Source organism: Mauremys mutica, chromosome 6, assembly GCF_020497125.1.
Source record: "Mauremys mutica isolate MM-2020 ecotype Southern chromosome 6, ASM2049712v1, whole genome shotgun sequence".
NCBI lineage: Eukaryota > Metazoa > Chordata > Testudines > Geoemydidae > Mauremys > Mauremys mutica.
In genome coordinates, this window is record NC_059077.1 from 39823027 (window position 1) to 39836709 (window position 13683).

The 13683-nt window shown below is 43.2% G+C and overlaps 1 protein-coding gene across 5 annotated transcripts in view; it reads left to right on the top strand.

The window, feature by feature from the left end:
- The window catches only part of ERBIN (erbb2 interacting protein), a 250944-nt gene that overhangs the window by 58529 nt on the left and 178732 nt on the right, over nucleotides 1-13683 (top strand). For all 5 annotated transcript variants that reach the window (XM_045022267.1, XM_045022272.1, XM_045022269.1 and 2 more), the window contains one exon: nucleotides 7028-7142. The gene's annotated coding sequence lies outside the window, so the exon portion shown is untranslated. The remainder of the gene's footprint in view (nucleotides 1-7027; nucleotides 7143-13683) is intronic.

Below are 13683 nucleotides of genomic sequence, written 5' to 3' on the forward strand. Positions count from 1 at the left end.
GTAGGTCTTCACATGATTTATGTGAATCACTGCACTCAACTAATGTGAAGAAACTTTTAATTATCTGGGACTGGAATCTATATTGAGGGACAAAGAAAATTGAATATGAATACTTTCTTCAAAGCAGCCAAGGGAGTGCACAACCCAAGCTTTTCTGCTGTGATAAAAACCTCTTAAAACAGCTAATAGAAATGTCCAGGTAAAGATGCAGAATACTTTGTCAGCTTTCAGTGAGAAGGGAAGGTGGGGGGAATGGTTTTAAAATAAGCTCTAAACTGAATGGGATATTTCTGAGTAGCTGGCATACTGTGCCTGGTGAGATGTTGTGGCATGGAATTTGGGTATATTCCAACACTGGGTACTTGTACGCTTTTGTTTTTTACCCAGTTCTAGTTTTGTGTATCTCAGAAGCATACAAGGCCAAAAGTTTGACCCAATCTTCCAGCATCAGAGCTTATTACCTCAAAGCTGTGGCAGCTTCATGGGCAGAAAGATAGCATGTCAAGCAGCCACCTGGTCATCTAGTCGGACCACCTTCAAAATTCTAAAAGCTGGATATCCATCCATCATCTGATGCTGCCTTAATAGATGGATACTCCTTGCTGTAGCATCTCAGTAACTATTAGCAAAGGATTATCCGCTTTTGCATCTGTACGTAATCATATATAGTCTGTTTCCTCCCCCACCCCCACCCCCCAGTGTCTAACTCCTTGGCTGGGCTCAGGGGCGGGGGCAGAAAAACTGGAACTGGGCTGTCGTAGGAGTTTCTTTAACTCTGTGCTCCTGGTGGAATTTTTATGTCTGTACTGTTACAGACATGTTTGACAGGTAGTATGAAATAAATTACCAAAATAAATGAAACTGGCATGGTTGTATAGTGCTATTTTGACAAATAAAATATCCAGACTTTTGCAGAATTTTAAAATACTATGTGCCGAATTTTTAATTTGTTGGTGCAGAATTCCCCCAGGAGAACTTCATGAAGAATCTTGTTCTCATTTGAATCAAGGATTCTTTGGGGGTTTTTTCTAAATAGACTGCTTGCTCTTCTATGAGAGCTGTCCCTGTGGGTGCTCCACTCCAGCTGCTGATGCGTCCCTGTGCCTTCGCTTGGAGATTTGTACAGCGGAACCCGCGCAGGCCGCGCACGCGTGCTGCCTGCCTCATGTGTTGCTGGTGCCTTAACAGCGTGTGCACGGCCCTGACTCCTCAGGTCCTTCTCTACCGTTCCTGGCCTGAGACGGAGCTCAGTGGTCCTGCTCAAATTTTTTTTTTCACTTTTGGATGGTTTAGTATAGTATTTTAGTCTACCCTTCGTTCTCTTTTCCCCCTCCTCCCCCCACCCCAATTTTTTTTTCCTCCCGGTTAGTTAGGGACTTTACGTTATGTCTGCCTCCCCAGGCTTTAAGAGATGACTACATGCAGAGAGGCCATCCCCATTTCTGATGGCCATTCTCAATGCATCTGCTGTTTGGGGGAATCCCATGTCCCCCCAAAATGTGCCCATTGTAGCAAGCTGAAGCCAGGGCACGAAAGGACAGAGACCTGAGGCTTACGTTAATTCTGATTGAAAAGTCCCTCAGATCTGCCTCTGATCCAGGATGAGTCCTCCTTATGACAGAGACCTCCTAAGTCCACTAAGGACAAAAAATTGGCAAAAATAGAGACCAGTTTTAGTCACCTCACAGGAACCAAACTGCCTCCAAACGGCCCCTGAGCAGGTCTGTCTCTCCGTGCCAACCGCACCGCAGCTCAGCACATACGATGCTCCGGGCACCTCCGATGCCGTCCTCACTCCAGCTTCCACTGATACACACCATTCTGGTGCCAAGGCCAATGACTTGAAGTTACCGGCCTCTTCTACTATGGCACTGCCTAGCACTGCAAAGGACTCAATGCTGCCTCAGGCACACTTGTCTGTGCTGCACACAACCACTATGAAAGTCTTGGCACCAACTCCTCAACCACCTCCGATGACGCACACGTTGCCACGCCAGTCGACACCAACTGACCCTGCAGTCTCATCGCTGCACTCGGTGCAATACCCATCAGCACCATCTACATCGGCACCGCAGTTTCGTCACCAAAGGGATTTGCTTGTTTCACCAACCCCTGAATCTCCTTTACTGGGTTCTGATGTCTCACCGAGACCAATGGCACTGTACCGACAAATATCCCCTCTCACTTTTCTAGTGACGATGAAGTGGAGGGTTTGTTTTTTTTTCACCACACGACTGCTCCCCACTCAACACACCTACTAATGCTGGACAATAAGATCAAGGTCCTCATATGGCAGAGACTTACCATCCTGGTATGGGCACCATTGGATGGGACCACCCATCCCCTTCCCTGGACAATGGCATTATTGGAACCCATGGGGGTCCTACAGGAGACATCACACCAGTCGACACAGCCCACATAGAGGTGACACCAAATCTCCTCCTCAACCCTTACACACCTTTGTGATGGACGTACAGTAACTCCTCACTTAACGTCGTCCTGTTTAACGTTTCGTTATGTCGCTGAGTTGTGCAGTGCTCCCTTATAATGTTGTTTGGCAGCTGCCTGCTTTGTCCACTGCTTGCAGGAAGAGCAGCCCGTTGGAGTTAGCTGGTGAGGGCTTGGAATGAGGGTGGGCTGGTAGGGCTAAGTTCCCTGTGCAGCGGCAGCCGCCCAGCAGGCTATCAATTGCCAGGCAGTTCAGGTGTTGTCCCCGCCACGCCCCCTGCTATGCTCCTGCCCTCTGCTTTTGAGCTGCTTCCGAGAGCTTCCCGCTTGCTGTGCAGGGGGTGGGGGAAAGAGGAGTGCTGATGTCAGGGGGAACACGACAGGGCTCAGTCTGGAGGGAGCTTGCTGGCAGCAGCTGCTGTCTCAACTTGCTGATCTACTTAAAAAGGCAGTGTACTTAAGAGTGGGGACAGTGTACTTAAAGGGGCAATGCATGTCTCATACACGAGGGGTGTCTGTGTGTGTGTGTCTGTCTCTCACACTCACGCACGCACCCCACGGCACTTTGGAAAGTGGAGGGAGTCGTGCGCTCCCGTGGGACAGCGTGGGTTTATCATCATGTTCAGTTTCCGCAGGGAATCTTTGCAGCCACTGCTATGCATCTGTTGTGTCTCCTCCCACCATTTGTGCTGCCTTGTAGAGTGTGAGACTACATTAACGATGTGTTAACCCTTGAGGGCTCAGCTGAGTGCTAATTCGTCATTTAGCAGGAAGGCATTCCCCGGGAAATATCCCACCCTCTGACTCCACCACCTCAACCCAGCTTCACAGTCGTCATTGCTGTGTACAGTATTAACTTGTTTGTTTAAAACTTGTTCTGTGTGCATGTGTGTGAATATAAAATGTCTTTTGTCTGGTGAAAAAAATTTCCCTGAAACCTAATCCCCCCGCCCCCCTTGATTTACATTAATTCTTATGGGGAAATTGGATTAGCTTAACATCGTTTTGCTTAAAGTAGCATTTTTCAGGAACATGACTACAGTGTTAAGTGAGGAGTTACTGTACAGGAGGAACCTGCAGTGGTGCACACAAAGAGGTGCCACCTGGTACCTCTCCATTTTACAATAATTCATCTTCCTCACCTGGTGAGGCTATTATGCCGCCAACGCTAGCAATGACAGCAGATGATTTCACCCACTTTCACAACCTATTTAAAAGGGTAGCTAGCAAGCTCCAGATCACTATGGAGGAGGTGACAGATTCACGAACTGACAGACCTCGTGCAACCTATGGCCTCCTCCAAGATTGCTCCTTCTGATCAACAGAGCTATCATAGACCTGGTCAAGAATATCTGGCAAACCCCAGCTGCTATTCCCCCGACTTTGCACCGAGGCTATGAAACTTTGGAATGGGTGCCTCCAACACAATATTGATATCTCCGCCTTGTACCTGCCCAGTGCACAAAACACCACAGTGGACAAGCTCAGCTGATCCTTCTCTCTTGACCACGAATGGGAGATAAACAACACCATCCTACACAACATCTTTTAAAACCTGGGGTTATCCACAACTGGACCTGTTCACGACCAACAAGGAATGCCCCAGATTCTGCTCCAGAGCTGGTCTGCGAAAACATTCCATGGGATATGTGTTTACGATCAGATGGAGCAGCAACCTACTATACTCATTCCCATCGATACCACTCCTACACAAAATAGTATTAAAGATAAAAATAGCGAGGGCCCTACATGGCCCAGACAGCCTTGGTACCCACTTCTAACATGGATGTTCACTTATCCACCAATCTTCTTCCCCTCCCCCCCAAACTTATTGTCCCAATGCAGGGGCCATCTACACCACCCAAACATAGGAATGCTCCACCTCAAGGCTGGGCTCCTCAGTGGTTCTCCAATGAAGAACTAGACTGCACTGAGCAGGTGCAAACTGTACTATTACACAGCAGGGTGCAATATACACGCACCACCTATATCCATAAATGGTTTAGGTTCATGGCGTAGTGTTCTGCCAGGCAAATCGCCCCTACTTCTGCACCTCTTCCAATCATACTGGCCTACCTTCTGGAGCTCAAACAATCTGGGCTCTCCTTCAGCTCCATAAGGTACTGTGCACATCAAATGTCTCCAATTGCAGCATTTCACCAGAAGATCGGTGACACCGCTATCTTTGCCCACCATATCACAAAAGGATTCCCCAAAGGCACCCAGACCCTGTCCCCGGACATCAGACCATTCATTCAACCATGGGACTTAGACTTGGTCCTCACATGTTTGACGCAAAAGCCATTTGAACTGCTAGCATCCTGCTCTCTACTACACCTATCTATGAAAGCTGCGTTCTTAGTGGCAATTATATCCACCAGACGTGTAGGAGAACTGGAGATCTCATGGCTGACCCACCACACGCTATTTTTTTTTTTTTAAAGGATAAAGTCACGCTCCAAGCGCATCCCAAATTTCTCCTGGAGGTGCCTTGGGTTTTTCCACCTTAATGAACCTATCCATCTACCAACCTTCTTTCCTAAACCACATGCAAGCACTTTTGAAGCAGCAGTGCACACACTTGATGCACACAGAGCGTTGTCTTTTTATTTGGATAGGACTAGGCCGTTCAGGGCTTCCCTTAGATCACTCTGTGATTGAGATTAAAAAAAAAAGTTTAAGGGCAAATCGATAGCCAGCCAGAGAATATTCAACCGGATCTCAGACTATATCCATTTATGCTACCAACTAAAGAAGATACATCTTCCCAACTTCTATTAAGACATGCTCTACCAGATTTGTGTCAATGTCTGTTGCATTCTTCCATAACATTCCCCTCATAGACATCTGCAAGGCTGCTACCTGGGCTTCGGAGCACACCTTTGCTAAACACTATGCCCTTACTCTGGGACCCTTGACTGATACTCGAATGGTCTGAGCTGTGCTGCCTATGACTTTCTTACCAGATCCGAAGTCCCCACCATCCTAGAGATACTGCTTTTCAGTCACCTGGAGTGGAGCACCCACAGAGACATCTCTCGATGAAGAGGAGGTTACTCAGCTGTGCAGTGTCCCTCTGGGTGTTCCACCACCCACCCTCCTCCTCTCTACAATGGAGACCACTCCAAACTCCGAAGTAGAGAAGGAACTGAGGAGTCAGGGCCGCGCGCGCATAGTTAAGGCACCAGCAGCTCATGAGGCCCGTGCAGGTATTGCTCTACAAATCTCCAAGCGAAGACACGGGGGCATGAGTACCTGGAGTGGAGCACCCACAGGGACACTCATCTTGAAGAATGTCAGTTACTGCACAGGTGAGTAACCGTCTTTTCTGAAAGAGGATGATAAAACCATGTGTCAGTAACTCTACCACCATCACCATCTCCTCCTCCTGTTCCTTGATATATTTTTGTAAAGTTATTTGAGTTGGTCTCAATAAATGTCATGAAGATAAGGTGATGGGTATGTTCTGTCTTGGAGTTATAGCTGCTGCTGTTCTAGTATACTACCAGGACCATGTAATAGAAATGTATGTTCTCAACATACATAATATACATCAGCTTTTCGCAAGAGAGTTCTCTGTGCAGAACAGAACTTCCAGATAGAAATGGATCAAACCATTCAAGAGCAACTCCATCCCCCTTCTATCAATGACCACAGACATTCCTGTAAAACCTTACGTTAAACTAAAATGAAGGGCAGCTGACAGGTCTGCCAAATAATTGTGGACTCTTTATCCTAATCAATTGCTAGGAGGGGCCAATGGAGAAGCATCACACCACAATGCTTTCAGCATACAGGTTCTCTGTCTTGTAATATGTCTCCGATGCTCTTAGAGATTGCGTCCTTAAATGGATACTGTCATCTGGTTTGGGCCCAAAATTTAATTTTTGTAAATGTTGTTTTCCAATTGTTTTGTTGATTTACCTATTAACTGTGTTCTAGAAACCAAAATATGTTTTCTCACACTATTTTGTATATATGGGTTTTTGTTATATTTGAATTCAAACACTTCTTTGCAACCCAAATATTTTGGTTGGTGTATGAGAATTAAAAAAAAATTAATCACTCTTATTGTTTCTGTTCTGTTTTTGTATTCCGCTCATGTTTGCCCTTCAGCAATAGCTGGCTCATATTAATATTCAACAATCAGCAAGAATGATTGGTTTAGAAATTGGGCTTGTCTACACTACACAGCTTTTAGCGACAGCTGTGTTGCTAAAAGGCAGCGCATGTGAACCCTCTCTATCGGTATTTTGTTGGCAAATACTTCCAGCCCCGTAAGCGGCAGTAGCTTTGTCAGCAGGAGAGCACTCCGGCCGACAAAGCTGCATTCTCACTTGCGTTGGCAAAACTTCTGTCTTCCGCGGAGGGGATTTTTTTTAAGTACCCGTGAAAGACAAAAGTTTTATAAACAACGTTGCAGTGTAGACAAGCCCTTAGGTACTACACTGCCTTATTTCCTATAATTACTTGTCAATCTTAGTATTTTTTATTTCAGTTTGATTGCATTTTCATTAGGCACTATTAGTGAGGAAAAAATTCTATGTACTCATTAAAATGAGTCTTAACTTTTTTACAGTTCCATGTGGATGGTTATATTGAGCTCATTGCTGCATCCCACTGAGTTTGAGATTCAAGTTCAGAAATCGATTCAGGCTGCAATGGTGTGAACTGGACAAGGTGGAGTGATTCGGGTAGGTAACGGTCTGAATGGATTGGAGAGAAGTTCAATGCAAAAGTATGTCATGTTATTGAAGGTGAAGGCATGTACACCAGTGGATATTCCTTCCTCTGATCCTGTTTTTGTTGTTGTTCCACCCACCACAAATCAACAACAAAAAAGCCTGTTCTTTTTGAGTCTTCATCTAGGGAAGGTATGGAAGAACTTGTGAGTGGCTGGTGGAGCCCCACTTCATGGAGGCTAGACCCCTAACCCCACCCCTTCTGCCCAAGGCACCCCTCCCACACCTATCGCTGGAGGACCACAGGCTGGCTGGAGCCGCCCCAGCCGCACCGTGCCTCCCCAGCCACACTGCACCTCCCCTCCTGAGACCCGAAGCTGCCTTGCGGGAAAAGCTCTTGTCTCTTCCCGAAGAATCTGAGCTTTTATATGTGCTATGCAGGTTCTAGGGTGGCTGAGGAGGCAGTATCTGCTACTCAACTTCCCAGGTTCATCAGTAATCTCCCTGGACTCCAAGGAGACTACTGATGAACCTGGGAAGTTGAGTAGCACATACTGCCTCTTCTGCTGCCCCGGAACCTGCATGGGGCATAATAATAAAAAAATTTCCCCATGCAAGCTGCCAAAATCCTCAACTGGGCATCCGGCAGCAGCAGCTGTGCTGGGGAGGCTTAGCCTCCTCTGACCTATTATATCCATCACTTATGGAAGAACTGTTTTGAGAAGTGTTTTTTGCAGTTTAGTGAAGAGTGGTCGAGATGACCACTGCTGTTTTTAATATTTATTAATACATATGACATTGTATCTAATGTAAAGCAGCATTTTTAAATGCTGTGAATGTGCTGCTTTACATTTCGATTATTTTAAAGCTGTATTTTCTGAATACAGGTATTGTAGAGATAAGGTGGGTGAGGTGATCTGTGTTACTGGACCAACTTCTGTTGGTAAGAGAGAGACGCGCTGGAGTCACACAGAGCTTTTCTTCAGGTCTGGGAACCGTACTCTCAGCATCCCAGCAAAATGCAGGGTGGAACAGAGTGTTTAGTATAAGTACTTAGCACATATTGTAGGGGACCATTCAAGGTGTGGCAGCCTGTTCACACCTCTGCAGTCATAGGACAAAAAGACAGGGTTAGTGGGTTACAAATCGTTGTAAAAAGCCATAAATCAGTGTCTTGTTCAGTCCATGATTTTTAGTGTCTAGCAGAGTAATGAATTTAAGCTCCCTGGATAGTCTTTTGAAGGTGTTGTTCAGGTTTGAGTATGAAGACAGAAAGGTCAGATATGGAGTGATTGCTTTATGAAAAGTGTACATCCACAGATGATACGGTGTTTTTTGTCTTATCATTTTTCTGTGAGTTCATTTGAGAGCATAGTGATTCTAATTTTACCCACTTAGTTGTTATTGGGGCATTTAGTGCACTGAATGAGGTACACCACATGTTGTGGTAGGCATATGTAGGACCCATATTTATTGAAAGGTGTTTGGGCAATGTTGATCATCATAGTGCTGGAGATATGTCTACAGGTTTTGCATCTGTTCTGGCTGGGTCTGGTTCCTCTTTGAGTTAGTGTCCTGAGCTGGGGGGACCTTGCTTCTGATGATGAGCTGGGTAAGGTTGGGGGGTTGCTTGAAGGTCAGAAGAGGGGTTCAGGAAGGATTTCTTTCAGGATGTGATCCCTATTAAGTATGGGTTGTAATTGTTTGATACCCCAAGTGAACCTACTTCATTACAGAAACTACCAGCTGTCACCTACCACCCCCTACAGAAACCCATATGGGGTGGTAGGTGACAGTTGGCAGTTTCTATAATGAAGTAGGTTCACTTGGGGTATTTGGGTGGCTGTTCCATGATGCAATCTACTTCTCTGGTGGAGTGTCCTTGTTTTATGAAGGTGGTTTTAAGTGTGTTAAGGTGTGTATCCTGCACTTTCTCCTTAGCATATTCTGTGGAATCTCCGTGCTTGGCTTTAGATAAGAGATTTCTTGGTGGGTTTGACATGGTGATTGGTTCTGTGAATGTAGGTATGATGATGCGTGGGTTTCTCGTATATAGCTGAAGCTGGCTGTGGTGTTGAGGAAGTTGTTGCTAATGTGGGAGAATTCTAGAGATAGTTGAATGAATGGATGGTGAAGTTGTGGAAATCCTGTGAGGGAGTTTGTCGTCTGTTCGTAGGATTAAAAATATCAGTGTATCTCAGGTGCACCATTAGTTTTATGGTGCATTTGTCCAGTAATTCTTCTTTAGGGTGGCCTGTGAAGAGGTTGGCATATTAGGGAGCCATCCTACTACCCATGACTGTTCCTATGGTTTGGACAAAGTGTGTATGTTGTCAAATATAAAGTTGTTGTGGGTGAAGATGAAATGGTTCACAGATCCAGTAACCACTCCAATAACACCAAGAAATATGATATCCTGGAGAAGACTAGCTATCCAGTTAATTGCAGAAATTTTGGTTTTCAGGCCCCTACTTCCCATTTTTTTTTGAGTCTGAATTGTGCCGCATTTATTGTTCTTGTTTATAACAGCAAAAGCTGATACATCTGGCTTTCTGTCTGTTTCCAAGCTCTGAGGGTAATAAAAGATGCATAGACAGGTTCACATCAGTCCGAGTGAAGGGAGGGGGAATAACCAGCACTGTGTGATTATATATAAAAATGTATACAATCTATATATGTGCAATACAAAATTGTATATACATACATATTAAATTATGTGTTTAATTGGAGCCTGTTGCATAATTCTTTGAGTCTGCAGTTTGTTTGGATCTTTTTGGAGTATAGATGGTCTTCTCTGCCACCTTAGGTAATTTTACCATAGAGAGCCAATTAAACCCATTAAGCAAACATATCCCCTCCCCTGCTTCTCCTGGAAGTTAATGAACACCAATTTTGCTGATGATAGGTTGCACCCTAGGAACTCCTGACTGTCTCATCAGGGATTTCACTTGAATTTGACATTTAATAGTTCACTAGTGAAATCACTGTTTTATTAAGCATTTTGTTGGTGAAATACCATTTTAGAAATGAAATAACATGCTACTAAATGTCAATACCCAGCAAGACTGTTGATTGTTCAGTGCCTATAATAAAGAAAAGGTAGTACAGGAAATGTAGCTTGGACATTGTGTTGAGACTAGGTAGTAGCATGGCAGTAAGTTTAAGAGACAGACAAAAGTAGTAATAATGGAAAAGAGAGATGAGAATAACTTAGGATATGTCTATACTACCCACTGGATTGGCAGGCAGCGATCAATCCAGCGGGGGTTTATTTATTGTGTCTAGTCTAGATGTGATAAATCGATGCCTGAGCGCTCTCCCATCGACTCCTGTACTCCATCAGGCCGAGAGGTGCAGGCGGAGTTGACGGGAGCGTCAGCAGTCGACTCACCGCAGTGAAGACACCATGGTGAGTAGATCTAAGTACATTGACTTCAGCTACGTGTAACTCAGATCAATTCTCCCCCCGCTCCCAGTGTAGACCAGGCCTTAAGGTGTAGCTTCTGTGTACTGGGAGAGAAGAGGAGATTGAGGTTGTTCTTTTTTTTAAACATGCTCTCTTGCTGCTATGTCTGGGGTCTGGAGCAAACACTGCAATGCATATTGTAGACAAGGATTTTGAAAAGCAAAGAATCGGGTTCAGTTGCTGGCTTTCTGAGTCGCAAAGCTTTCTTTCCTTTTTTTGCTATTGTGGTGCATAGTTCCTTTCTTTTCATAATACTAACTTAGATCTCTTCTTTGTGCTGTTTCTTATATAATAAACTGGTAACTTTAATTGGGATATTGGTAAGCACATACATTAGAGCACCACATAACATAATAATCAAACTGGAAGTTTAAGAAGCAATGCAAAATGTTCATTCTGAGCTGGTCCATTTCCTGTTTGTTATTTTGGCTCAGGTAGCTTAATGTCTGTAGGGAATAGAATACTTTTCCCAGAGACTCATACCGCGAGTATGAATTTCTGCATGGAGAAGAAAGTGCTAACCTCAGGCCATCAGAAAATAGGTTTTATTTCAAGTACAGTATTCTTTCTATAATTTCTGTATTAGCTTAACTAATAACCTCCATTATACTAGTTTGTTCCATATGAAGATTAGTCCAGTCCTTTGTCCATTTCATCTTAAAAGGGACAGTGAGTAAGAACCTGTTCCAAAACTCACTGAGGTTTAATGGAAGGACTCCCACTGACTTCAGTGGATCAGGACCTAACTGGCTTGTGTGGAAAACTTCTTTAGTAGAGAATGATGTTTTTCTCTCCCAAGCAGAGAAGCATTTTTACCTAGTGGCTAATGGACAGGACTAGATGAGAGCTGGTTTTTATTCCTAGCTCTGCCATAGATTTGTGTGGCCGCAGGCATGTCTCCTCAGATTCTTCCTTTGTAAAACAGGATTGTATAATGTACTACATCATAGGGGTCTTGTGAGGTCTAAGCAATGTTTATAAAGAGCTTTGAAATACTTGGTTAGAAGCTGCTATAGAAGTGCCTGTTTGTTATAACTGTATATTGGTTATTTCACAAAGTGTAGTCTGTTGAATTTATTGAACATTCTGCAGATGCTTTTGTGTAAAATTTAAAATTCATTGCTTTCTGGGAAAGAAGCCATAATTTGTCTGATTGTTAAACTTGGAATTTGGCACTCTGCTAAATTTCTAGATCCAGTGTGGAAAAAATGTTAAAAATATGGCATTTAAAAATACAAGAGAAAATCTTCAAGACTGACAAAAAGTGATTTCTTCTTTGTGCACAGACAGAATATGTGAAAGTCTAATTCCTCCTCAGCATTTTCTGAGGGATGTTTAAGGCTGAATATGAGATTTGCCATAGTTTTTGACACCTTTGGAGCATACTGTATTTGGTGGATGGTTCTGACAAGCCTCTGATATTTTCAGCTGTACACAGTACTGAAGTCAGTTCTTTCAGTATAATAATTTATTCAAAAAGATGGGAGATGTTGTTCCCTTTCCTCTCAAAAGGGCTAGGAGAAATAGTATTTGGTTAAGATATGCCTCAGAACATGAGATCCTTCTCAAAAGGGTTATAATAGGCCTAGTTCTCCATGCCATCCCCACCAGATGGGTCTACAAAACAAGAGAAGATAATTAAAAGAAGGCAGTGAAGCTACTAGGAAAATCTTTCTTTGGGTACCATATTAGAGGCATACACTGATCTGCATGTATCATTAGAGGATAGGATGTCATGAGGTACAAATGAGTAACTCCTGTGAAAGCCAAGTATTTGGGATGATGTGCTTAAATATTCTCCAAGATGCACTGGAGACCAGTTATTTCCACTGAAAGCAAATTTCTGTCAAAGCACCCTTCAGACAGAGAGAGAGACTCCTCAACAGGGAGAAACTTGTAAATGACTCTGATAGTAGTAGTATTAGTGTTTCAGCAACTTCCATGTATTTTTTCCAGGGTTATGTTAGCCTGAATGAATTCCTTCTAAAACCTCATATTCCTGAAGGTGTGTTACTTTTATTGAGGGGGTGCATCCCCAAGGAAAGTAGCCTTAGGAGTATTCATTGTCACTGTCTCTCTAAACACCTTGTGCTCTCCCAGTAATCCTTTTGTTTAAGTAGACACAAAGACAGCTTGTTTTAAATCACGTGTATTATTTTGCCCAGTAAAGATGATTTTTAACTGTACCTGCACAGTTAGTTAGGTTTTTTTTTCTGATTAGAGGTATTAATAATTTTTAGTAAATCTCAAGGAAATTAAAATATTCTCAATTAAACCTTCCTTTGAGTAAGGTGTTAACTTGAAGAAATAACAATTATCTTGCAAATATACAATAGCTCCAGAATATAAAAATCTTTATTGCGGTAATAAATTGTTTGCACTTCAGCACACATTTGTGGCCCTGGATAGCTTTTATGGGTCAAAAGAGGAATAATGACTGGATTCTGTTGTATTACAAAAATCCAAAGAGACAATACAGTTCTAGTTCAATCATATAACAAATCATTTATTAGAATTGCCTTTTGTAGAAAATGTAAAAGAGCCTTGCATCATAGTAGAGTAGTTTATAAATTATATGATAAAAAAGATAATCCACACATTTTATCATTACTTATATGGCAGGTAGTAAGGAGTTTTGAAACCGAGCCAAGGTTTAGTGTTTATAAATTGGCTGAAGCCATGAGATTAAATGGCAGCATTAGTCTTCTCAAGTGTAATGTGATAATGTCACACAGAAACAGATCATACCTCAGTAGCAGATGGAACATGTCTGTCTGTTTGAAACACAATAGAATGAAAAATATTTTTTGGAGTGATGTATATGAACAAGCAAAATCAAGTAGCTGTTGCAGCAAGATAAGAACCTCGTATCTGGCACTACCATTATGACATGCAAACAGGAACTTGTACTTCCTGAAACCTGCCTGTTTTTAATTGCCTTGTTTTTAAAATGCCTTGACACTTGACCGTGTGTCTCAGTGATATCTTCCTTTTTGGGAGGATCCTTGAGGTTTTAAGAACCTGTTCACATTTGGAGTGGAAAAGCATGGGATCTTCTCCCTGTAAAGCCAAACTCCTGGAATATTA